A 24,343-nucleotide genomic window follows, 5' to 3' on the forward strand; every position below is an offset into this window, starting at 1 on the left:
GTATTCTTAGAGGATAACACGTGTCGAAAATGGTCAAACTAATATTAATTGCAGATTATATATAGTTCCTCTTAGAGGATAACACGTGTCGGAAAGAATATTTGCATGAACAAACTAAGTTATCTAAAAACCTTAGTTAAGACACTATCGATATGATACAGAGGAGCAATAGATTCACTAGTTATGGATAAGTTGCTACCTGAGGTAGCCAATCCGATCCCACGGAAATTTTCCACCGACTACCAGGGTAAATCGGGAAGCGTACACGACGGTCAATCCAGATGCCCAGCATCCTTTGATTGCGTTTCCCATTTGAAGGAAAATTTCTACAAATACGTCGTAGCTGAGGATCGAACCAAGGGTCCGGGTTACAACCCGAATGTCCTACCGTTGTACTATTGCCCCGGGGACACATGATACATGCATAAAATTAGGAGAAAAGTATTTATTACATTGAAAAAACTATAGGTAGGAAATTTGACTTAGGCAATTATAGATGCATAAAACGAGGAAGTGAAAAAATTCTAGTTAAGGACAATGCAAGTAAGAAAAGATGAGAATGAAATTATCAAAAGTTTGTTGTATAAAATCGTTTATGTTGAGATTGCCTTATAGATGTGTCATTTGTCACTCAGCGCTATGATTGAGGTCACGAGAAGGAAGAAGATGATGAACTTCGGGATGTCATCCGCTAGTCAGCACCACAGTCGACGTCACAAGAAGAAAGAAGATGATGAGCTCGAGACTTGCAAATACTAATTCCGTGAGAAGAAAGGTCAGAGACATCTTTGGCTTGACCACTCCGATGCTCAAATCAGTTACTGAGGAGGAGAAAAAAGAAAACAACAAGTTATAAAAAAAGTGAATGTTTATAGTATTGCGTACTTATGCATACAATATCATATGATTATGGTAAAAAAATAAGAAAGAATAGTGAAGTCTCGTATGCATTAGGGACTCCAATTGCCAAATTCCTACGCTATAAAAGAAAACTATAAACACTAAGAAATATAAGAAAGAAAATGTGTATTTATTTATTTTTTTCAAATAAAACAAGAGACGGAGATTGTTTATTTCACTAAAGAAAACATGTCATTATATGTTTTTAATGGAATTCTTAAATACAATAATATTGAAATAAAAAATATATTAAATTATTATTTTATTAATATTAATAATTTTCGACGGCAAAGTGAAATTTTGATATCGTCAAGGTGTAAAATGAAATGTTACTATTTCAAATATTAAAAAAGGACCCCTAAATAAAATTAATTTGCCCTAAATAAAATTAAAAAAGAGGGAAAATAAAAAGGGCAGAAAAGGCGGTCTCTCTCTCTCTCTGAGCTCGCCTTCCCCTGTTTTCTCCCTCTCTAAACCCTTCCGCTCGGCCTCCCTCCACCTCCTCCTCCCGTGGATCCGAACGAAGATGAGTGGCGGAGGGGCTAGGGTTTCGATCCCCGCCGGCGTGCGGCGCACGATCCAGAACATCAAGGAGATCGCCGGCAACCACAGCGACGAGGAGATTTACGCAATGCTCAAGGAGTGTTCCATGCATCTAACGAGACCGCCCAGAAGCTCCTCCTCCAGACGTCCTCATCTCCCCCTTCCCCTTTCCCTTCCTGCTGCCTTCTTATTCTCAGGCTCCTCCCCCTTTCGGTTTCGGGACGTGCGTCCTGGAAGTGGTGTCATCGTGCGAATCGAGTATTAGCATTCAGACACTCATTTCCTCCCCCCCTGTGGCGGTCATCCATGCCCTCCGATTGATCTATCGGGTGGAGATTTGGGTTTTCTACTGTGATTTTTTTCCCTCTGGAATCTTGTGCCGGACAGTAATCTGTACGGGTTTGGAAGAAATATATGTTTTGGGTATTGAAGACACTGTTCAGTCATCAAGTAGGCTTTGATTGGCATCTTTGATTATGCTATCCTTTTTTGGCCGTCTTAATGAAAAATAGATGATCCAATTGACGTGAATCATTGCTTAACGATTACTTTACCTTTCTAATTTCCAGTAGACTTGTCTTGTATAATACCGGAATCATCAATTTTCTGTAGCTCAAAGTTCTTTTGCGGTGTGCTTCGTTGCCTAAAGGGGTCATGACTCACGATTACACATTGTTACGTACTTTGCTGCTATATTGTACTGTAACATTTGTGCATGCCCCTCGCTTTATGGAAGCTACTGTTCTACAGTCGTACTGTGAAAGCTATACAGTGAGTATGTTTCGCTTAAAATGCCTAGTGTTGGTACGTGGTTGGTATTTCCCCACTTTGCAGACAATTATAATACTATTCACATGGCATTCCGTTATGTCGCATATCATCTGTTATTGCCCAATATGATAACCTAAGCTAGGATGTATTGGTGTGAAAGAAAGGGCGGTTATATAATTTTTATTATCTTCTTTTTAGCGTCAATTTTTTTGTTTGTCTTTTTTACAAACACTGGCATGATTGTAACAGTTGGGTATTTTGTACTTATTCAATTGTCAATGCATAGTTATGCGCCTTATTTTTCATGTGGTTTCTATTCAAGTGCCCTTGTGTCTACCTTTCTATTAGGTCATAACAACTCTTTTTCTTTTTTTTTGGCTTTTCAGACACTTTCCATGAGGTGAAAAGGAAGCGTGACAAGAGAAAGGAGGTAAATATTGGTTGTTTGGGTTGCCATTCTTGGCATAATTTCATCATTTCCTTCCTCTGTATTTTCAAACATAGTATATGTGTATACAACAGCAGCATCATATCTGTTCCAGAGCAATTAATATTTATCAGAATTTTGGAAAGATAAAGTCTTTGACATTTAGTTAACATAAGATTTCATATAAACATGTCATCTCATTGCCGTCTATATCTCAAGGGAAAATATGGACCCCTGAATTACATGAACTAGGCAGATGCTTGTTCTTATCATCTTTAAATATAATTTCTAATCTAACTGATAACAGTATAACCAATTACAATATGAAAGTTAAATTTTACTCAGGCTCATAGGAAGCCAAATTTCTTGAATCTTAACCGCAACTGATTTCTTGATGTTCTTCAGAACAAACTATTTTAAGACCATGGTTTGGGTCATTCTTTGATATTCTTCAAAGTACACTTGTGTAGTTGCTTTATGGCCCTTATAAATTTCCTTATAGGATTTGTTGAATGCATAATCCGTATACTCTTCTTGGTTGAATTCATGATCGGTACATTTTGCTTTTCTCACCAGAATGTCAGAGAACCTGCTGAGCCTAGGTGGAGGCCTGGTATGCAGGGGCGAGGAGGTCGGGGAGGTCGGGGAAACTACTCCTCCCGCTCACTGCCTAATGGTATGTACTTCTTTGTAATGCTGTACTGCTTTTGCGATGCAACCATATTGCTGTCAGTGTTAGTTTTCTCAATGCACCTTACATTTTCACATGAAGTTGCTACATGTAGTTTACAAACTATCATTTCCCTTCCCATCTGCAAATTCCACTTCCCTTTTCCCATCTTGTGCATATAAACTCCATTCTGTTATTTGCTGCCTTTGCTGATGGCTTTCACTCCATTACATAATAGATTTCTGTTGTGATCTCTAGGTGTACTTCAAAGACACATATTGGTTAGTTCTGATTTTTCTCTGTTGCTAGCAAGGTTTAAAATACCGAGCCGTGCTGAGGTTTCGGTTCCGGACTGGAACGATAGTTTTGGTACCGTATCGTATCGTGTTGGATGATTTCGGTATTTTTAAAATATAAAATATATTAACTAAAATAAAAAATTTAATCTAAATATTTAAAAATAAAAAATAAAATATTTTTAAAAATAATAAGATAATTTTATGAATTTTAATAAAGCATATTTAAATTATCCCCAACTATAGCTAGGAATTGATTATTAAAATCTCAATTAAATCCTAAGTTGAAAACCCAAAAAAATCATCAGGACTTCACCCCTAGTCGCGCGCGGCCCGCGCGTGGAGGCGTCGCCAGGACGTGTGGCGCCTCCAGTGGCGTTGGGCCTCCTGGCGGCGCCTCCGGTGGCGTCACCGGGCCCGGGCGGTGCCTCCGGAGGCGTCTCCCGGTCGGAGTCGTTGGTGCCGGTGCTGTGCCAGTGCTGGTTCATCGGCGGAACGAAAAATTTCACCCGTATTGCACGATACGGCTCGAAGTTTCAATCCCCAGTTGCTAGTTACTGGATATTGACTAGAAAATTGTCATTCCCTGTCAGATGCTACTGCTGGAAGAAATGCAACATCAGGAAAGGAGAGTGGGCTAAATCAAGGGATAGATAAAGCTCATACGTCTATATCCACAACTCCCGACACAGAGAATAAGTCTGCATTACTGAGGTATGTAGTTTTGAGCAAAGGTTGTCTCTCAATAATGTATTGCTTTACTGATTCTTGATGTCTGTGATGTCTAATTGAATGAGATCAATCATTAAATGTTTCAATCCAATTAATTGTGCAAATATCAGGTTTTCTTTTTCATTTCTTCATCATTTAAAGTTTTTTATGTTGTGGAATATTAATCCTTGATTTTATTGGAGCTTAATGTGATTTGTCATTTGATTCATTTGTAATTTTTAAAAGATATATTTGAGATCCTCTTTCCATTTTGAGATTGTCCCTAGGAACAATGAGGAACATAGGATTTCATTGTTGGATCATGAGATTCTAATCCAATTTAGACCACAATTGATGTCTAGATTGTTTATTCCTATTCAGCATTCTAAGGTCTGGACTCTGGGTTGGAAACTTGACAACCTGAAATCATTATGACTGGTAGGCTCTTATCCATGGTTCTACATCTTCAGCATGTCATACATGATGATATTTGGGATAAATTTGGTTCGATTGACCATCTTTCAGGTTTATAATATTTTTTCTTTGGTGAGTTAGAGTTCAACTTTTTGTGCTTCATTTTTCGTGCTGAATCAGCATGTTAACTGGGGAGGATTAGATTGGAGATACCAGTGTCACTACCTACTTCCATTTGTGTTCTGTAATCCAGTTTTCTCTTTCTTTCATTGGTCGGGAATTGGGTTGGATATGTTGCAAAACATTATTTTTTTTCTGGAGGATATTCTGGTACCTGATACACAATATAAGGTAGCCTTGCTTGTATTATGTAATTAATTCTTATAGTGCAAAATATAAGTTAGACCAGATTCATCGGCGAGTTTGCCCCTTACTATCATCCTAAAATATATGCTCTGAATATTGAGTGTTTTACTTATTATAAATCCTCATAGCCATCTGGAATAAGGGCATTGATGTCACAATTTTTTCATCTGTGGTAACTTTGTGCACTTTAGATGCAATATAAGAGTTATAGGTCTGTGAAAAAAGCATAAAATTAACCTTTTGGTAATTGGAAAGTCAGTTGAATTTTTTGATTACTTATACATTGCAAACAAGTGAAAAAATGATGTATCAGAACTTGTGCATCATCGATTGCCCTCTACTCTTTTACAAGATGTACACTAGGCTTTTTGGTCAATATATATATTTTCTTTTTAAAACTTGAATCTTGACTATACTTTCAAATAATTCTTACTTTTCAGCTCTGTATCTGGTATCGTCAATGGTCCCAGCAACATAGAACATCCTGTGCCTTCTCAGGGGTCTAATGTGTCTGGTGTTAACGACGCTTCATTGGAAGAAAATTTAGATGCAGTAACTACTAAGACTGCGAATCCCGGATTACCTTCTAAAGATGCAAAAGGTGGTTCTGCATCCGGTCAATTGCAACGAGATATGGATCAATTCTCTTCAAACAAGCTGGTGACGGTTCCATCTACTGATACACACACCTCTACTGAGCTGGGGACCACGAAACAGGTAAGTGGATCCAGTGGTCTGAATTTGCAGCCACCACTAGTTAGGTTGCACTCAACATATCTGGATATAGCTTTATCAGATGTTAGTGAAAAAGGATGTTCTGACATGAACTTTGCCACAGATAAAACCACATGGATCAGTAACAGATGAATCTGTAGAAAAATCCCAAGTTGCATCATCTTCTTCTGTGGTCCTCTGGGCAGATACAGATGATCTTCACTATAGTAATCGCTTTTCACATTGAAGTGGTTTGCAGAAGGTATAGTTACTCCATTTTCTTAACCACTTATATTTGTAGGCTTTTTGTTGTTCCAACTTCCAATAAAATAGAAACTTTTGTGCTACTTATTTATGTTATATGATCCTTTATTTGATGCCAAAAATAGATTTTTACTGAATCAACTAAAACACAGTGCTTCAGTTCATAGGAGATAGCATACCTGCATCTTGTTTGTCTTCATTTGAAGCCTTTGTTGAAGCCAGTTTAGTGAGGGTTCAAAAGCAAGTTTGTTAAAGACTTGTAGACTAAATTTTCTGATAGCAAATTAACTTATTGAATACGATTGCCAACTTCATTGGCCAGTGTACATTATTTGTTGGATGTTGCAATTTGTAATTGATAGATTCCATACGCAAATGGGAGTTGATCTTGGACGGTAACAATCCCCCTTCTATTTCTGGGATTTCTTTTCTTTGCTTAAATGTGCAAGTATTATAGTTTAACAAAATAAGCCCTTTCTTGAATATATTATCTTTAGGATATTTTCTTGTATATATTATTGATTTCCAGCAACTGAAGATTTCTATTGGATTTTGTTCTTTAGCCGTATTTTGCATTCAGAATGGAATTAAAAAGCTGGTACATCATCTTAATATGAATTTCTAATATTGGAGATGCTTACTTTGCACTTCGATTCGCTGGAAGAATTTATTACTTTTTGAAACCAATCTTTCTCATTTTAATGCTAATTCCTATATGTGAAACTGCTGTATACTACAACATGGACTTCTTTTAGCACTTTAAACAATAAGGAGGCAGAATATGATGGATTCATATTTCTTTTCCTGGGGAAATGCCAAATTAGACAAATTGCAAGTATTTTTTTCAGAGATCTATTATTTGCATTCCTGTTGGAGTTCTTTTGCAAGGGAATTACTAATAAAGAATTAATTTTCAGATTTGGGAACTTGCTCTTTTTGCTTATCCTTCATATGCAATGCACACTCCAAGTCCTTGCTTCCGTTGTCTGACCTAACTGCTCCAATATTTTAATTCTTTGGAATTTTTATTGTAATTCTGATAAGGCTTATATTTTAGTTACATATATGGTGGTGCAATGCTTGGTTCATATAACTTAGTATCATACCATGAAATTTTTGGTGACGATTGTTAAAATTTTGCTCTAAGCTTCTAATCTGATTTCTAATTATCTAGTTTCTAACTTTGAAGTAGACTGAGTGCTCTTCTTTCTGTTCAGCACCTCTTGCTAATAAAGAGTGGAAACCAAAATCAGTACTTGCAAACCCTGCTCAGGCATCCGAGACAAATGACACATCTGAAGTACCTGTGGTTATTGAAGCTGTTTCCCAACCATTGCCAACCTTATCTTTGGCAACTCCAATAGGAGTTTCTGTTAATCTAGCAAAGAAGGTAGAGGAACTGCAGCTATCAGACCGACAGCATGTGATTATTCCAAACCATCTCCAGGTCCCAGAGTCTGAACGACATGGACTAAGTTTTGGAAACTTTGATGCTAATTTTGAGTTTAATATGGTTATTGCCAAGGACACTGCTAGAGACAATATTGAGACACCACCTTATGAGTCATCTCAAGAGACTGATGAAACTATTGAGAAGCACTCTTTAAGGTTTCTATACACTAATTGCATTTTTTGCTAGTTTCATCTGCATATGCGCTATCTGACATCTCTTTTTTTTCATCTTGCGGTAAATCAGGGCATTCTGCAAAGTTGAGAATTTTTTGGACGTGACAATCCAAAACATTAGAGAATTTATTTATCTTTCATTTTATAGATCATAAATTTGCACCCATAATAGTGTGTTAATGCCAAAGATTTTAATATGGAAAAAAATAAATTTGCAAGATTTCATACATATACACACTTATATAATGTGGAATCTTGTGACATCAGAAGCCATTTTGGGCTGAATGCTCCTTGCTTCTCAATTGCATAGCAATAAAGGAAACTGCACCTCAACAATTCTTCTGCTATTGTAATTTACTTTTTGGCTATGCTTTTGCATAATAGTTTTGCTACTATGTTTTTCCTCTTCTAACAATATTGTTTGATTTGCTTCCTTCTGTAATTTCAGCAACAATGCAGCATCCTCAGCTGCGGAAGAAGAAGACTTTTCTGAACATCCTCAATCATCTGAACAGGTCACAGAAAGTTATTCAGTGAAGGAAATTGTTGCTTCCAATATCACGTCGCCTGAAAAAGAATACAACCAGGCCAACCAAGGTTTAGCACCAGAAAGTTCTCAGAATGTGGTTCTTCAGTCTATGCCATCCTACCCACCAGTAGGATTGGTGCCGCAGCTTGGTGGCCAGATTGCTTCTTTTGAAGGCTCAGACTCTCAGGCTCGTGATATGTCTCGTCTTCCAAGTTTTCTGGTAAAATTCATGCCCTATCTTTATATCCATTGCTTATGATGTATGTTTCAGTACAAGTCGGTATTTTATGGGCAACCTTATTCTCCTTCGACAATCTTATGATCATGATCTCTATGGATGACATTGGAGTTAGTCTTGTAGTGGCAACTAGCCACCGTGGTTTTGTACCAACGGAATCTTTGTTAACACTTTTTGTCATTTTTATAACACAGTGCTTTTGTGATTTATCATCCCAATTACACTACCAATTCAATAAGTTATTTTATGGAGCTGTTGTAATAAGAAAAATCTAGTGCTTTCTATGTCTAATTTTCTAAACCTGATTCTCTATTTTGTCACTTTTGTGTAGGGTTGTAAATGAACCGAATGTTCGTAAACAAGTTTGATGTTCAGTTTGATAAGAGCTTATTTATGTTTGTTCAAATATACAAAATCAATTAAATAAACAAACTTGAACAACTCATTAAACTAAACAAACAAGATTGAACATATATGTGTTCAGTTCGTTAATGTTCATGAACAACATTCGTGAACAATGTTCACGAACCATGTTTATTAATGAAATAAAACTTTTATCAACGTGCTAAATAAATATTTTTTTAAATAAACAAACAAGTTTGAATTATCAAGCTCAATAATCAATCAAACAAGCAAAAGCTTCAAATAATCAAACAAGTTTGAATTGAGAGCTCGATAACATTTAAATGAACCAAGCTCAAGCTTCATAAAAAATAAATCAAGCCAAGTTTGAACGATCTTTTCAATGGCTTGGTTCATTTTGGGCTCGACTCGGTTACTTTATCAAACAAGCTTGAACACCCCAAAGCTTAGCTCGGCTCGGCTTGTTTACAACCTTACTTTTGTGAACTACCCAGACATTTTTGCAGTGGTATCGTGGTTTAGAATCTTGTGCCCTTTCCCAAGAAATGGGCAAGAAGATGAATCATCCAGTGCACTTGTTGAGGTGGAACTGCATTACAACAGAAATGGTTTCTTGAGACTGTTGCATAGACAGCTCAAATCTCAGCTAGCCGCAAGTTCCTCCTTTAGCAATGGGAGGGATAATAAACTCAATATATCATAGAGTAATGGCCAATATAATTTGAGAGATAAATCACTTTATTTAGTTTCACAAGTCCAGTTAGGTTTTAGATACAGAACCACTGCAAATAAGAGATATTTGATACTGTATTTGGATTGTGGCAATTGCTATTTTCAATATAAAGATGATGACTTAATAAAACTATTCTCTTTACTCTTGAGGAAGCTTCTTCTTCCTCTCATTCTCTCACTAAGCTTTATGCTTCTGTTTCTGATTCCAATTGGTTGATATTTGATTTGGGAGGGAGAAAACTTCATGTGCTATCTTATTGACTGATTGTGATCTGGCAATTATTTCAAATATTATCATCAATTTTGGGTTAAAATGTGAAGGAGATTGGTTTGAAATCGGCATCCTGATTTCTGATGTATGAACCTGGAAATTGACAATTTGTTTCAATTTTTCTTATTTTATATACCTGTGCTTAACTGATTAGGTGTTGGTTTTCAATGCAGGTCCAGCAACCATATGATCCATCCACTAGTTATTTCAATCCATTCTATCGTCCATCTCCTGATGCTGATGGTCGGATCTCTCCTTTTTTTGCATCTGGTGCCTCCACTAGGTACAATGGGAACATTGCTCTTCTACCTGCTCAGGTTGGCCAGGCTTCCCAAGAGGTTTGTATTTAACCTTTCCACTATCATCTTCTTCATTTTTCTTCTATTTCCCTGTAAGAAAAAGTTAATTCCTTATTATGCATTGCCATGTGCAATGCTTCCATATCACCATGATGGACAATTTTTTTGGATAAAAATTGCTAAGCTGTTGTTTTTTCCCTTCTGCTAAAGAGTTTTTAATATTAGGTGTTACATACTGATCTTTGATGTTTGTCCATGCAACTAACCTTCTATTAGTTGTAGCCAAACCTCATGCTCATCTTTGTCTTGTTTATTGATTATGGCTGTGTATCAAATTTTTTCTTGTTCTCATTCTCAATGATTTACATCCTGCTAAATAACTTGATGCTCTCTCTTTTCCTCCTCTAATCCAGAATACAAACCCCATAGTACTACCGACAGTTGGCTCAACTCCTCTTGGAACTCAAGCTGCTGGCACAATGCAGGGTTCTCTTGCTATTCCCCAGCAGCCAGTCCCTGTCTTCCGTCAACCTGCTGGGTTACATATATCTCACTACTCTCCCAACTACATTCCCTACGGTCAATATTTCTCACCATTCTATCCCCCTCCACCTGCGGTGCATCATTTCTTGAGCAGTGCTGCATTCCCTCAGCAACCTCTTACAGGTGGCATGTACCCAACCCCTGGAGCTGCAACTCCTGCTGCTGCTGTCAAGTATTCTCTTCCCCAGTACAAACCTGGTTCTAACACTGGCAATTCAACTATTCATGGATTACCAAATGTTTATGGAACATATAACTCAACCCAGGCTGGCTATACTTCTGTTCCTGCTGTTAGCTCTGGAAACTCAACCGCCAATGAAGAACTGGGGTCATCACAGTTTAAAGAGAATAATGTTTATATCTCTGGACAACAGGTATTTTCTCTGCTTTTCTACAATTGTGATGTTTGGTTTAAGCTTAGCTACAATGTTTGAATCATGTCCCTTAATTCTCCTAATAGTGCACATTCACAAAATTACAATTCAGGGTTAATGAAAGCTGCTCAATATTTTCTGTACCACATGCTTCTTGGTAACCTCAATTGGGAACCATTCCCTTTTGCCACTGTTGTGCTTTTAAATTCAGTGATCAGTCTTTAGCTGTTTTACTTTACGTTTTAGCAGTTATAGAGATTATGATTATGGAAACAATCTGGTAATGTGGAACCTGATATTAGTTTAAGCTTGGAATCATACATCCATAAAAGCTAGTGCTCAGAGGATACTAAACTTACAATTATAGGTTCTTGATCATGGAAAAATTAAATAAGAGTTAGTTCTATATATGTTGTTTGAAGCATCAGAAGAACAGGGAGACAGACAATGCACTCCATAACAGATTCTGCAACTGATATTGCATACTTCTTCTTGTGAAATGCATTGATGAAATTAAAGATTTGGCTTTATGTTAGTTAATTAGAGCCCCTTAAAGAAATTGAAGTTTTGTATAGGAAAAGATGAATGCTTAACAACATATCTAATTAAGTTCATGTAAAAGGAAGCATATTTGGAATAACAAAGAAAATTAATATCAGAGCAGCAATAGTTCTGAAAAAAAAGAATGTTAGTCTGTAAAAATTGTAAAAGATGGTACAACTCTTCTTCATATAATTCAAATTCCAGCCTACATATTTTGTATGTCAAAATTTTATTGACTACCTGGTCAAGAATCTAGCAATAGAAGTTTCTGCTATAAGTATGATCGCCTCACAGATTTTTAACAACACCCTTTACCAGTAACCATTGAGAGTGAAGGCTGTGAATTTTAACTATCATCTCTCTGTATGCTTTGCTTTTGATTTCATCCTATCCGGTATTTCTTTGGTTATTCTTGAAGCCATATCCACAGACGTTATGGTGATTTATTCCAACCTTTTATTGTTTTCCTTTTTATTCTAAATCTCCTAAGCATTGCATTAGGAAAATCTTTTATGCTGAACTACCTATTTTTAGTTTCTCAAACAATTTAGTTGTTGGCATAGATGTGTGTCCTGAAGCCGCTATTTCCTTTTTTGGGACTACATTAAGTCATACTAACTGTACCACTGTACTGATTTTAGCTTGTTAAAATATTTAATTGATGTTTTCTTATCACAAAGTGAATTAGTCCTGAGAGCCATTGGTTGATATGTTTACATCCAGTTTTCTTGTTTGGCTGCAAGAATATCTGGTTATGTTCATTAATTTGATCCGAATATCTCATCATGAGCCAGGGACACCTTTGGGTTCCTTTGGATCTAGTTTTAATTGGACCGCATCTTCTGTCGAACACAATGATGGAATTCAGCTTCTGACCCCAAAACTTCCCGAGTAACTGAACGTTTGTTTCTCTTATAAAAACATTTAGGTTTTTCTATGGATCTGCTACAATTGTGTAAGGATTACTATTAGATGATTCATAGACACAACAACATGGAATCTGGCTCCATTACTGAGTATATCAAACCTCCATGTTTCTATTATAATCGAATCATTCATGTACTGGCGGATTTGTGTATCAATATCATTTGTCTCCTATATTCTTGAATAAGATCCCTACAAGTCTTTTGTAACTTAATGTTTTCTAATAATTCTAAGGAAAGATTTTCATTCTCTGTTTACGAATTCATGTTGGTGGCTTTCTTCCTTCTGGATGTACTATTTAGTGTTCTTTCCGGCTGTAGTATTTACAATTCTGAAACTATTATGTTGTTTCCCCCTTTTCTGTTTGTGTATTATTGATGTGCATTTCTATATTTGTTGTCTGTGCAGAGTGAAGGCCCGCCAGTTTGGATTCCTGCCGCTGGACGCGACATTTCCTCACTTCAAGCTAACTCTTTCTACAACATTCCTCAGGGTCAGCACATCACTTTTACACCAACACAAGCCGGGCATGGCGCCTTCAGTGGCATCTATCCCCCGACACCTGCCGTCCCCAACTCTGTTCACCCTTTGCTGCAGCAGTCGCAAACAGTAGCTGGGGCTGTCGAAATGCTGGCCCCTCCTACCGGTGTTTATCAACAGACACAACGCCCACAGATAAATTGGACCAATAATTATTGAAGCCACTCAAACCTAAGTTATTTTAGCCACAGCTCAGACATCGATCATCACTCGGACAGTTTAGAGGACATTCGGAACGCGGCATAGGAGTAAGCCTGATTGGGGAAAAAAAAGAAAGAATGGATATATATATATATTTATATCTAAAGCATGGCCATCCTGCATGGGAAGGCCTTCAGGGTGTGGAGTTGCTAGACATTCATAGTTTGGGCTATACTTGTGAACTCATACTGACCTTTCCCTTTTATGTTTACTTGTGCGGTTCCCTCGGGTTCTTCTGTTGTTTTGCTGCTGCCCATTCTTTGTCATCTGCCTTTTTTTTTCTTTATTTTACTCTTTTGAGCTATTAAATACTCTCTCTAATTATATTTTCTCTCATCACTTTCAGATGAGGCCATAAAGCAGCATTAGATATGCTAAGAATCTAGAGCTAGTGGATCGTTTGCTTGCTTGCATACTGCTGAATGCATGTGTTTCTTGATCTACTGGATTGGTAGCATAAGCCAGTATCGATATTTAAAATTATGTTGTGATTTTCTTGAATACTTGCTCTGTTGCTGTCTTAATATATCTGGACTATGCTTGAGCAAGTCTATCAATATGTTCTGTTCAAGTGTTGTATTAACATACTCTCCCATTGTTTTATCGTTCGATCGATGCTTGATCATGCATAAGCAGGATCACTCCAGCGACTCCATGGATATCAGAGTTCCTATTACATCTCAAGGTACTCTTTCAGATACCCATTTTTCGATTTCATTATGGAAAGCTTTTATGTTCCCTCTTTCTCGATGTACTCATTCAGTGACTTAACACTGGGCATTCTAGAACCAGTTTTAAATTAGAGAACAGTTAAACATTTATCATACTTAGCACATTCAATTTCTTCTCGATCTCGTCGATTAATTTTCGTTAGTTGGTTCGAGTAAAATGGTGATTTGTTGTTGGAGCAAATGCTCGCAGACATTTAGCTTTTCATACAGATCTGGGACATGAAAGATGGATCATGTTCTTCTCATCAACTTTAGTGTACGCTTCACTTCACATGGAAGGCAAATGCTGGGCGACAAGGGGAAGGGGAAGAGTGTAAATAACATTAATTCAATGCAATTCGACCATTCTCGAGCTAACTTGTGTCATAGACTACTCCACTTGTGTGACACTAGGAGAGCAAACGAATCAAATTGAGTCAAATATTATGAAAATATTAATATTTGAGATCGAGTTTGAAAATTTTGTGGGGATATTTGAATTCAATGTGAAATTTAAACAAATAAATAATTTTGATTCAAGGTTAGTTCTAAATGAAATTAAATTTGAGTTTGGTTTGAGTTATTCAAATCTTGATTTGAACAAAAATTGAATTATAATTCAAAATAATTTAAATTTAAATTTAGTTTGAATTATTCAAATAACATATTCAAACTAAAGTTGCATTCAACATAATAAAAATAAACAGAGTTTGAGATAGAGTTTAATTTGTGAGTGGTTTGTGAATTTGAAGATAATTTTAAATACAAAGCAAATATTATTTAATATGTTTAAGTTCTTATACTTCATAATTAATGATTTTGTAGTTAACAAAATGGATAGATGAAATTTTAATTAGAAGAAAATAAATTTTAATGTCTTACGAAAATTTTCCTATAAAATAGGCAAAAATGATTATGAAATCCAACAGCTTACAAATTGATAGACAAGATATAATAATTAAAAATATGATTTAAACTTATAATTCCCTTATTTTATTTATTTAAATTAATAATTAATTCATATTTTAAAATTTAATTAGATCTTGATTATTCTATTTATTGTGTAATTATTTTTATGAGATATAATGAATAAATAATTATTTTATTTTAAATAATTCTTTTTTATTTTTTAGTTTGATAGAGAAAAGTCAATAGAGCCGAGACCACCGTTGCGGATCGCATGGGTTATTGGATAATCCAAGTAAGATCCATTAACCTGTTAAGCGCGGAAAGACAAAGCGTTTTCCCACCATCAATTAGTCGTTGACGGTTAACACACGTGGATAAGTTGCCACGCGTTGAAAGACGGCAGACCCGTGCCAACTTGCCAGCTCAGCTTCGCTAACGACCATTGCACTCAAACCCACAGGGGCCAAGGCCTCCGGTTTTCACCATTTTCACCATTGCCTCCACCGGCGTTGTATCTTGGAGTTGACCTCTCACCACTGCCCAAACTAAAACCCTACATTGCTGTTGCTCACCGGCACCACAAGTGGCCGGCTCTATTAGTTCCACCGTTGAGTGCTAACAGTAACCCCTGCTTATCTTGTTGTATTTCCTCTTCCGGTGACCTAACTGTGCACGGGTCTTCGTGGCCCAAGTTGAAATCAGGTTGGCTAATTAAATCAGTCACCTCCGGTCATCTTCAACACCTCCTGCCACTCCAACTCTGGGATAACAGTAGCCTCCAATAAGCTATAGTGATAGATCAAATTCTCCTCGATTCACAAAAACAAACATCCCACTTTTGCTCCGGCGGCCCATTGCCGCCGGCCATCCATAGCTCCACTGTCTCGTCCCTGAGTTTAGTGGGGTGTACACATACGCACTAGGCTCAGAAACGATGTTGGATCAGTCCTCCTTCCTCACTCAGTCAATCACTCTCCTTCTTTGCCAGATTACTTCCCTGTTGCCCTCTCCAGAACAAGTAAACAGGCGAAGCAATTGCCTTTCAAGTAAAACCATGAACAAGTAATTCAATTATTGACTTTATAATATTACAAAATATATACACAGTACAATAACTTCATAAATATTTTCTTGCTCACTCTCTTAATTTCATACATAAACAAACAAACATCAAAAAGTATTTTAATTTCATACTTATCTAATAGTAACAATTGGAATATGTCTAATCCTTTGTCGTTCTTCATTGTCTTCGTCTTCTCTTAATTTTCCCACTAGCTCCTCAGGCATTTCAGTAAGAGTGAGCTTTTGGAGATGTGTGAGAAATTCTATGCCACTAGGGACCATCTTTAATTCTGGAACATCCCACATATATAGTTCATATAAACTTGCCATGGCACCTTCCTCTATCACAATGTTATTTAAATTCTTCAATCGTTTCAAGTAAAGCCTTTTGAGATTAAGGAACCAACCTGTTCTAAAGTGCAGTTTTTGCCCCTCATATGAATCATCCTCCAATTCTAACTTCACTAGTTTATGCAATTGTCCGAGTGAAGGAAGTGGATCTTCTATTAGATGTGACCTGTGACAGTCTCACATGTGTGAGTTCTGCACAAGAACGAATAAATGTAGGCATTTTCCCTTCAAATAATCTACCACACAAAACCAACTTCTGAAGTGGAGGAGGTGAAGAATTTAACATTTCAAAGTTGAGCTGTTCTTCACTTCCATCCATGATTAAGATTAAGCTACGAAGGTTCCTCATCTTAGACAATGAGGTGCAAAGCTGAGGACAATAGGCTTGTTTCCAACCCCAAAAACTCCTAATGTTCGGAGCTCTTTCATGTCTCCCAATCGGTGTACAAGCTCCTCGTTTGGTCTAACTCCTTGCAGAGTTTGTAGGTTCTTCCACTGCCATGATCCTTCAAGAGTTGGAACACAGCCAACTACAGTTGATCCCCCAGATTCAATTTCTTTCCAACTCACAAATAGGTGACGAAGTTGCTTCAATTGTGTGACACCACGTGGGAGCTTCGTTATGTTGGAATAACGGAGGTCAAGTGTTTGCAAACTCTGGAGCTTTTGGATATTGTTGGGAAGTTGTTCCACTTTTGTACCCCTCAAACCCAAATAGTGAAGGTTAAACAAGGCTGAAACTTCATTTGGTAATTTGGAGATTCGAACTCTTTGCAGCTCCAACACCCTTAACATTTTGAAACTGATTAAGACTGCTCTTAGGGAACCTGAACTAAAATTGCAAAGTAGAAAACACAACCAAAGAGCGAAGTCGTGAAAGGCTCAGCAGGCTTGTAGTTAAATCAAGGGATTCATCATCATTTGTTTGGATGGAAAGGCGACGAGTTTGACCGTCCAAAACTGATTGTGAACCATGAAGAATCATGCAAAATCTCATCTTTTTAGATATTTCAAGTGTTACCTCTCTTACAGCATCATGCATTCTGAAAGCCTTCAGCCTCCCAAAGTCATTTCTCTCTGCCACCTGAAGCATGGACCGATCTACAAGTTGAGTAAGATAGGATTCAGCCTCCTCTTCCATTGTTCTGTGGTTACTGCTCTTTGCCTCAATGAATCCTTCGGCGACCCACAATCGGATTAGTTTCTTCCTTTTTATTAGATAATCTTCAGGGAAGATGCTACAATATACAAAACAATTCTTTAGGTTGTTAGGCAAATCATTGAAGCTAAGGTTAAGAATACTCGTCAATGCATCAAGCGAAGGGTTTTTTTCAAACTCCCAGTGAAGACAATCATAGACTTCCTTCCATCCACTTTCACTCTTTTCCTTGGTTGATAATAAACTGCCAATTACTGTAATAGCTAGTGGTGAGCCCTCACACTTTTTCAAAATCCTTTGACTGTAAACCTTCAGCTCTTGTGGACAAACATTATTGTTCTCTTTTCGGAATGCCTTCTTGCAAAACAGTATCCATGCATCTTTTTCATTAAGTTGTTGCAGCTCTATGATATGTTCTTCCTTTGCTATCCTTGCTACATCATGCTTTCTGCTGGTAACAACAAGTCTACTTCCATTGTTGTTATCAACAAAAGCATGGCCTATTTCATTCGACAAGTCTCTCTGCCAAACATCATCTAACACAATTATATATCTCTTTTGCTGCAAATTTTCTCGAATGATTTCAAATAACTCTAATCGTTGCATGGTAGCGATACCATCTGGGGCAGAATTCTTATTTCCCTTGAAGATTTCCTGGATCATTGTTTTTAGGAGTTCATCCACACTATAAGTTTGTGAGACTGTAACCCATACCTGACAATCAAAGTGACTCTTCACAGCATTATTGCGATAGACATTTGCGACGAGAGTAGTTTTTCCTTGGCCACCCATTCCCCATACTGCAATTGCTGTCATCTCCCTGCAAGTATCAGCATTAGTCAACCATGAAAGCAACTTAGATTTGTTCTCTTCTATCCCCACTACATCGTCATCATCAATTAACATGGGTGTATCAGCTCGATAACAATGCGTGTCTCTTTCTGAATTCTTCAGTACTCTATCCTCGTTGCCACTTATTGTTATACCAAATCGATCTCTCCTGTTTGAAAGTTCAGAAAGATCTGTCTCCATGTTTTCTAACCGAGAATCAATACCACGCCAAGCCTTAGCAAGATTGAAACAAAGGTCTGACGGTGCCATGAGACAGCAATTCTTCCATGTCCTTTCCCGTTGCCTCCCAACCAGATAGAGGTATTCATCGATGATGTCTTCTATCTTAAAGGCCACCTCCCTGACCTAATACACAATTCGTGAAAAATTTATAGGCGTTTTATATATGGCATCAAATCGTTTGATTGAATTCCTCAAATTAAAAAGCAAGTACAGGAAGTAGTGTGACCTGTTCGATCCAAGCCTCGCGTGCTTTGTTAGTAGCAGCAGCAGTCGACCAATTAGAGTCTTCGAGGAAGGCCTGCATCACTTTGAACTCGCCGGTGATTCGATCTACGCGAGCGTGAATCTGATCTAAAGGTGGACGAGAGCATGTGCTCTGCGCTTGGCCGACTGCGACTTCGCCGAGCTTGTTGATCAGGAAGGAGATGAAAGCAGCCTCCATATCTAGAGATAGATCGCTAGCTTAGCTATCTGCCTTTGCCAATCTCAACTCCGACCGACTGCCGTTTTGATCGTTGCAGTTTGCGTTCTTTTGTAGCATCAGTTGCGATATATCTAATTGATCCACCAAGTATTTGTGATATTCATCTTTTTATTATCCATATTAAAAAAAAAAGATTAATTTGTATTATTGAAGACTCAGTCAATAAGACTGCATGTCACGGTCCCCAAATAGATAGATAGAATCTTTTGTATGGGTCCACATGGATTAACAATGCGACTATTTCTTCAACATATGGGCCCACATTGATTACAAATAAATATACTTATTAATTTATCTATCTTTAATCATTTTACTCGTGTAATGTGACCAATTAGATATTAATTTTTGGTCTATTGATTTTTTTTATATGGTGAACACATTAGTCTTTTTAATGAAATATTAGATATTTCGAAGATTTGAGATTTTTATAAAAAAAAATCATGAGTAAGTAATTCAATTATTGACTTTATAATATTACAAAATATATATACATTACAATCATGTAAGTAAACACATCACTAATATTTTTCCGTTAAAAAAAGAATAATTTGCATTATGGAAGACTCATTCAACAGGCTATCATGGGCTGTCAATAATTCACTTGCATTATTGATGCGTATTTAAGTGGCTGTCAGTCATAAGGGCCCCACGATGGCCAAGATTTTTTATTTGTGATGATTCATCTTTTTATTATTCATTTTTAAAAAAAAAGTTAATTTGCATTATTGAGGACTCATTCAACAAGGCTCCAAATAGATAGATACAATCTGATTTTCATATGGGCCCACATTGATTAATGTAATAAAAATGAATAATTTATATTATTATTATTATCGAGGACTCATTTAACGCAGGCTGCTTGTCATGGGCTCCACAGATATAGTCAGCACCTTTATAGTAAGGACAATAATGTTTAAAAATAATATAAATTCTATAAGGACAATAATGTTATACTTAGTCAATAAAATTATAGTAAATAAATTTAATAAAAATGAATATATTTGAATATTTGCACAACTAACTAACGGTTGGTTTGAATCAATCTTTCACCGGAAAAAGTCCATCGGACGGTCGAGATATGCCTATCGCCCCGCCATAAAAAATAGAAACCCAAAAATCCATCGATTCCCTTTCTTCACGAGTCACCCGTCGCAAATGTTTGGAACCCTAAAATGTATAATTCCCGGGCTTTTTCTATACGAAGCACATCCAGGATCTGCCTCCGCCGCCTTCGTTGATTGACGGTTTGCTCTCAGGGCATAGTTAAGTCGGTTACGATGGAGCAGACTTGTAGAAGAGGACAAGAGTTCGAATTTCGACAAAGCTGAGACAATATCCTCCTTCATCGTGGTTAATTGCAGTTTCTCGATTTACTTCCTCACAGATAGTTGTGAGGTCAACTGTGTGGGATCGCTAGGATGTAAGATTTTATCTTTTTGCAAAAGACATTGTCATTTCGGGTGGTTTTTAATTGACGGAGATGTCATATTCTATATTAGAATTTTACTTATTAGAAAAGTGTTGTGCATACATTGAAATAGTAATTTTGGGTGGTTTTTAATTGCCAATATATCCTTCATGTTATTGGCTTTGTAAGAGCTAGTTAAGAGGCAGCTCTAAAATTGGTAAGTAGAAGCATCCACTCCACGCTCATTCTAGATGATCGAGAGGTAGGAATGATTATGTCGATCGAGTGGGCAAGTGAGTCAGCGCATCTCTAATAATTTTCCTTTATAAAAAGTATACTATCGATTCTTTAGATAGTTTTATCTGTCTTTAATTGAAAGACTGGTAAGACTTTCACATCGTTCGCATTAGGATTTGTTAGGACCAATCCGTTTGAAGAAGTCATAAGCCTTGACCACTCACATCGTTCGCACAAGGATTTGTTAGGAACAACTCGTCTGAAGAAGTCATAAATCTTGCCCACTCCACCAACTTGCTCAACCCAATCCATCATACTCTAAGTAACAACTGACTCGAATTTGTAGTAGTAACTTGATTAATGAAGAATTTGAGTGCACTATCTCTCAAGTTCATACATCCGTTCTCTTTAAGTAGGTACGATGCACCCTAATAATTCTCTTATTTTATTTATTTAAATTAATAATTAAATTATATTCTAAAATTTAATTAGATGTAATTATGTATAATAATAATTTTATTTAGAATAAATTTTCTACTCAACATAATTTTTTTTATTTTGTAGTTTGAAAGTGAAAGTCAATGGAGAGTGAGATTATTTTAAAAAAATAAATAAAAATCATAAGTAAACATTTCAATTATTAACTTTATAATTTTACAAAATATAAATATTTTCTTTCACGTTTTGCTCATTCATTTTTAGGGCTATTTCATATTTAAATAAGCATAAAAAAGTATTTTAATTTTATATTTATTGGATAATAACATTTGGACTATATTTAATCATCTTGGTTGTCATGGTCCTTTCTTAATTTAATTTTCCCACTAGTTCAATGATTGCAAGTGAAACTCTTCAAAAGTACAATATAACTCTTCAAAAATATAGCTTAGCTCACCTGGTTCATCTGGTTTGCTCTAGTAGAGTAAATGAACTAAGTAGTTTAATTAAGTTAATAAGTTGAGCTCGAGTTTAATTTCAAGTTCGAAAATGTTATCGAGTCGAGCTCGATCTTAACAGTATTTGTTTCGTAAGCTCACGAACATGTTCGTTAAAGGCTTACAAATGTGTTCATTAAGAAGCTTGCGAATATGTTTGTTAAGAGATTCGTTTATTAATATTAACAAGTCGATCGAGTTTGAACTAAGCTTGTTTAACTTTTAAACAAGTCATTTTTGAATCGAATTCAAGTCATTCATGAACAATTTAATTTCATTACGAATCGCGTAATCTCGAGCTTAAAAATTAAAGATGAAATCAAATTTAAATCGAGCTCGAATTTAAGAAAAAATGAACCAAGCTCGAGTCTCTTATTATTCAACTTAGCTTGGTTCGATTACAGACTTAGTTTGCTCATCTAACTTGGCTAGCCTATCTTAGTCGGTTTGTCTAGCTTTTACCAAAAAGACTATTGTCAATCTCTGAAGCTTGTTTTCTAGATCTTACTTCAAGCTAAAAGTTTGGCAATTGCCATGATTTACAATCGATGACATTAATGACTCTCCAATTGTGGTTGTCGTAGATATGGCCATAGTCCTTGGCACTGACAGCGCCATAGATAGAAGCTGCCAACATGCATGATTCTAATAAAAAGCAACATCGAGGAGGATGATGTACAATATATAATAATTAAAAAATAATTTCAAATTGATATACAGTATATACTAGTTTAAACCTATAGTTATATATCTTATTTATTTATTTAAATAAATAAATAAAATAATTTCAAATAATTATAATCAAACTTTCAATTACTTCAAACATAGCATTCATCCTCCTCCTGTCTTTGGTTCTTCTCCTAATCTAGGGTGTTATCATGGATGAAATTCATAAATTTTCATAAATCATTCCAGAGATATATGAATTTCATCAGAATTAACATCAAACCTCTTGTTCTTGAAGCCAGCTGATAAGACGTTGAAGATGATGATGGTGATGCTGATGGTGATGCAAACTCTGCACACTTGACCAGGCCAATGCACGAGATCACCTTTTCAACTAATGGCAGACCCAAAGCTTTGGAAGTCGCTGCCTTCATTGCTCGGTGAGCTTGGCCTTAATTCAAAAAGCACATGCATCCTCAATAAACGATGACTATTCCTTGGATATATATGTTTGACGTCGTTGAGTTGAGGGTTGGCCTTACGAGGAAACTGAACGACTGAGAGATTTGTTACAGAGCTCGTTGATATCTCCCAATTATCGTTGAACAAGCTTCTCTTTTGATTTAACAAATTTCAGAGTTTGTAGCTTCTTCCATTGCCCTGCCCCTTCAAGAGTTGGAACATAGTCAACTACAGTTCGCCCAAATTCAACTCCACTTGAAACAAATAGGTGACTGAAGCACGAAGTTGCTTCAATTGTGTCACACCATGTGGGAGTTTTTTTATTCTGGAAAAAACGAGCTAGGTCAAGCGTTTGCAAACTATGGAGCTGCTTTTGGGCATTAGTTGTTGGGAAGTAGTTGTTTCACTCTTGTTTAATTTCTCTCAAACCCAAACAGTGAAGGTAAATGATATAAGAGTAATGCATGAGAAGTTGAACTTCAACGGATCATAATTTTTGATTCGGGAATAAGAAAGAAGCACGGTCGGATGTAATCGAAGCTCTTTCAGAGACCTTTATTCAGTACGGATAAAATCCGTACCGATCCACTTTCGGCTCCATCAACATCATTTAGTGCTCCGTTTACATCTCCGAATTTATTTTTTTGCTATTTATAGTATTTTTTTATTTTAATTTTTTTTTTATTTTTGACATTGTCAAGTTAGGGTTTTGGTTTATAGCCTATATATAGGCGTGTTTAGCCGTTTATGGCCAGTTTGATTGATTAATATTTTTTTTTGCAAAAACTTAGAAGCGGCGTCGTGTACATCTTTTTACTCGTTTTTTCAATTTCTCAATCTTGATTCATTCTCAATTCTCCTCCAATCTTCTGTACACTATTCTGTTCGACGTCAGTAAACAAGACTCTATTCTATTCGACGTTCGACGTCAGTAAACAAGACTGAAACTTCATTTGATAAGTTGGAGATTCGAACTCCTCACAGCTCCAACACCCTCAGCATTTTGAAATTGATTAAGCCTGCTCTTAGGGAATCTGAACTAATTAAAATTGGAAGTAGAAAATGCAACCAAAGAGCAAAGTCGTGAGAGGTTCATACTTAAATCGATCAAGGGATTCATCATTTGTTTAAATGAAAAGGCCACGAGTTTGACTGATTGTGAACCATCAAGAATCATGCAAAATCTCATGTTTCTACATATTTCTAGTGTTACCTCTCTCACAACATCATGCATTTTGAAAGCCTTCAGCTTCCCTGAAGCATAGACCGATCCACAAGTTCAGCAAGTTCAGCTCTTCACCCTTCTCTTCCATTAATCTGTTTGTGTTCCTGGCCTCGACGAATACTTCGGCCACCCACAATCGTATTAGTTTCTTCCTTTTTATTAGATATATAATTAAACTTCAGGGAAGATGCATGCTTAAAGACAAAGTACGTACCTAACTGTGCACGGGTCATTCGTGGCCCAAGCTGAAAGTCACCTCCGATCTATCTTCAACACCTCCTGTCACTCCAACTCTGAGCTAACAGTAGACACCGCACCCCCCATCCGCTCCTCTCTCTCTCTCACTCAAATGCCAGTTTTACCCTTTTTTTGTTTTTTTGTTTTATTTTACTTTTATATATA

General features: G+C 36.6%; 2 pseudogenes; one reads left to right on the plus strand and one right to left on the minus strand.

Annotated features, from left to right (window-relative positions):
• The first annotated feature begins 1,350 nt into the window (after positions 1-1,350).
• On the plus strand, positions 1,351-13,503 carry LOC141847959 (GBF-interacting protein 1-like; annotated as a pseudogene).
• A 2,514-nt stretch (positions 13,504-16,017) lies between these two features.
• LOC141847714 (disease resistance protein RPM1-like) lies at positions 16,018-18,966 on the minus strand (annotated as a pseudogene).
• Between the last annotated feature and the right edge of the window lie 5,377 nt (positions 18,967-24,343).

The sequence above is a fragment of the Curcuma longa genome, chromosome 16, assembly GCF_044706935.1.
Source record: "Curcuma longa cultivar G26 ecotype Majalengka, Jawa Barat chromosome 16, ITB_CL_G26_1.1, whole genome shotgun sequence".
In the NCBI taxonomy this organism is placed as follows: domain Eukaryota; kingdom Viridiplantae; phylum Streptophyta; class Magnoliopsida; order Zingiberales; family Zingiberaceae; genus Curcuma; species Curcuma longa.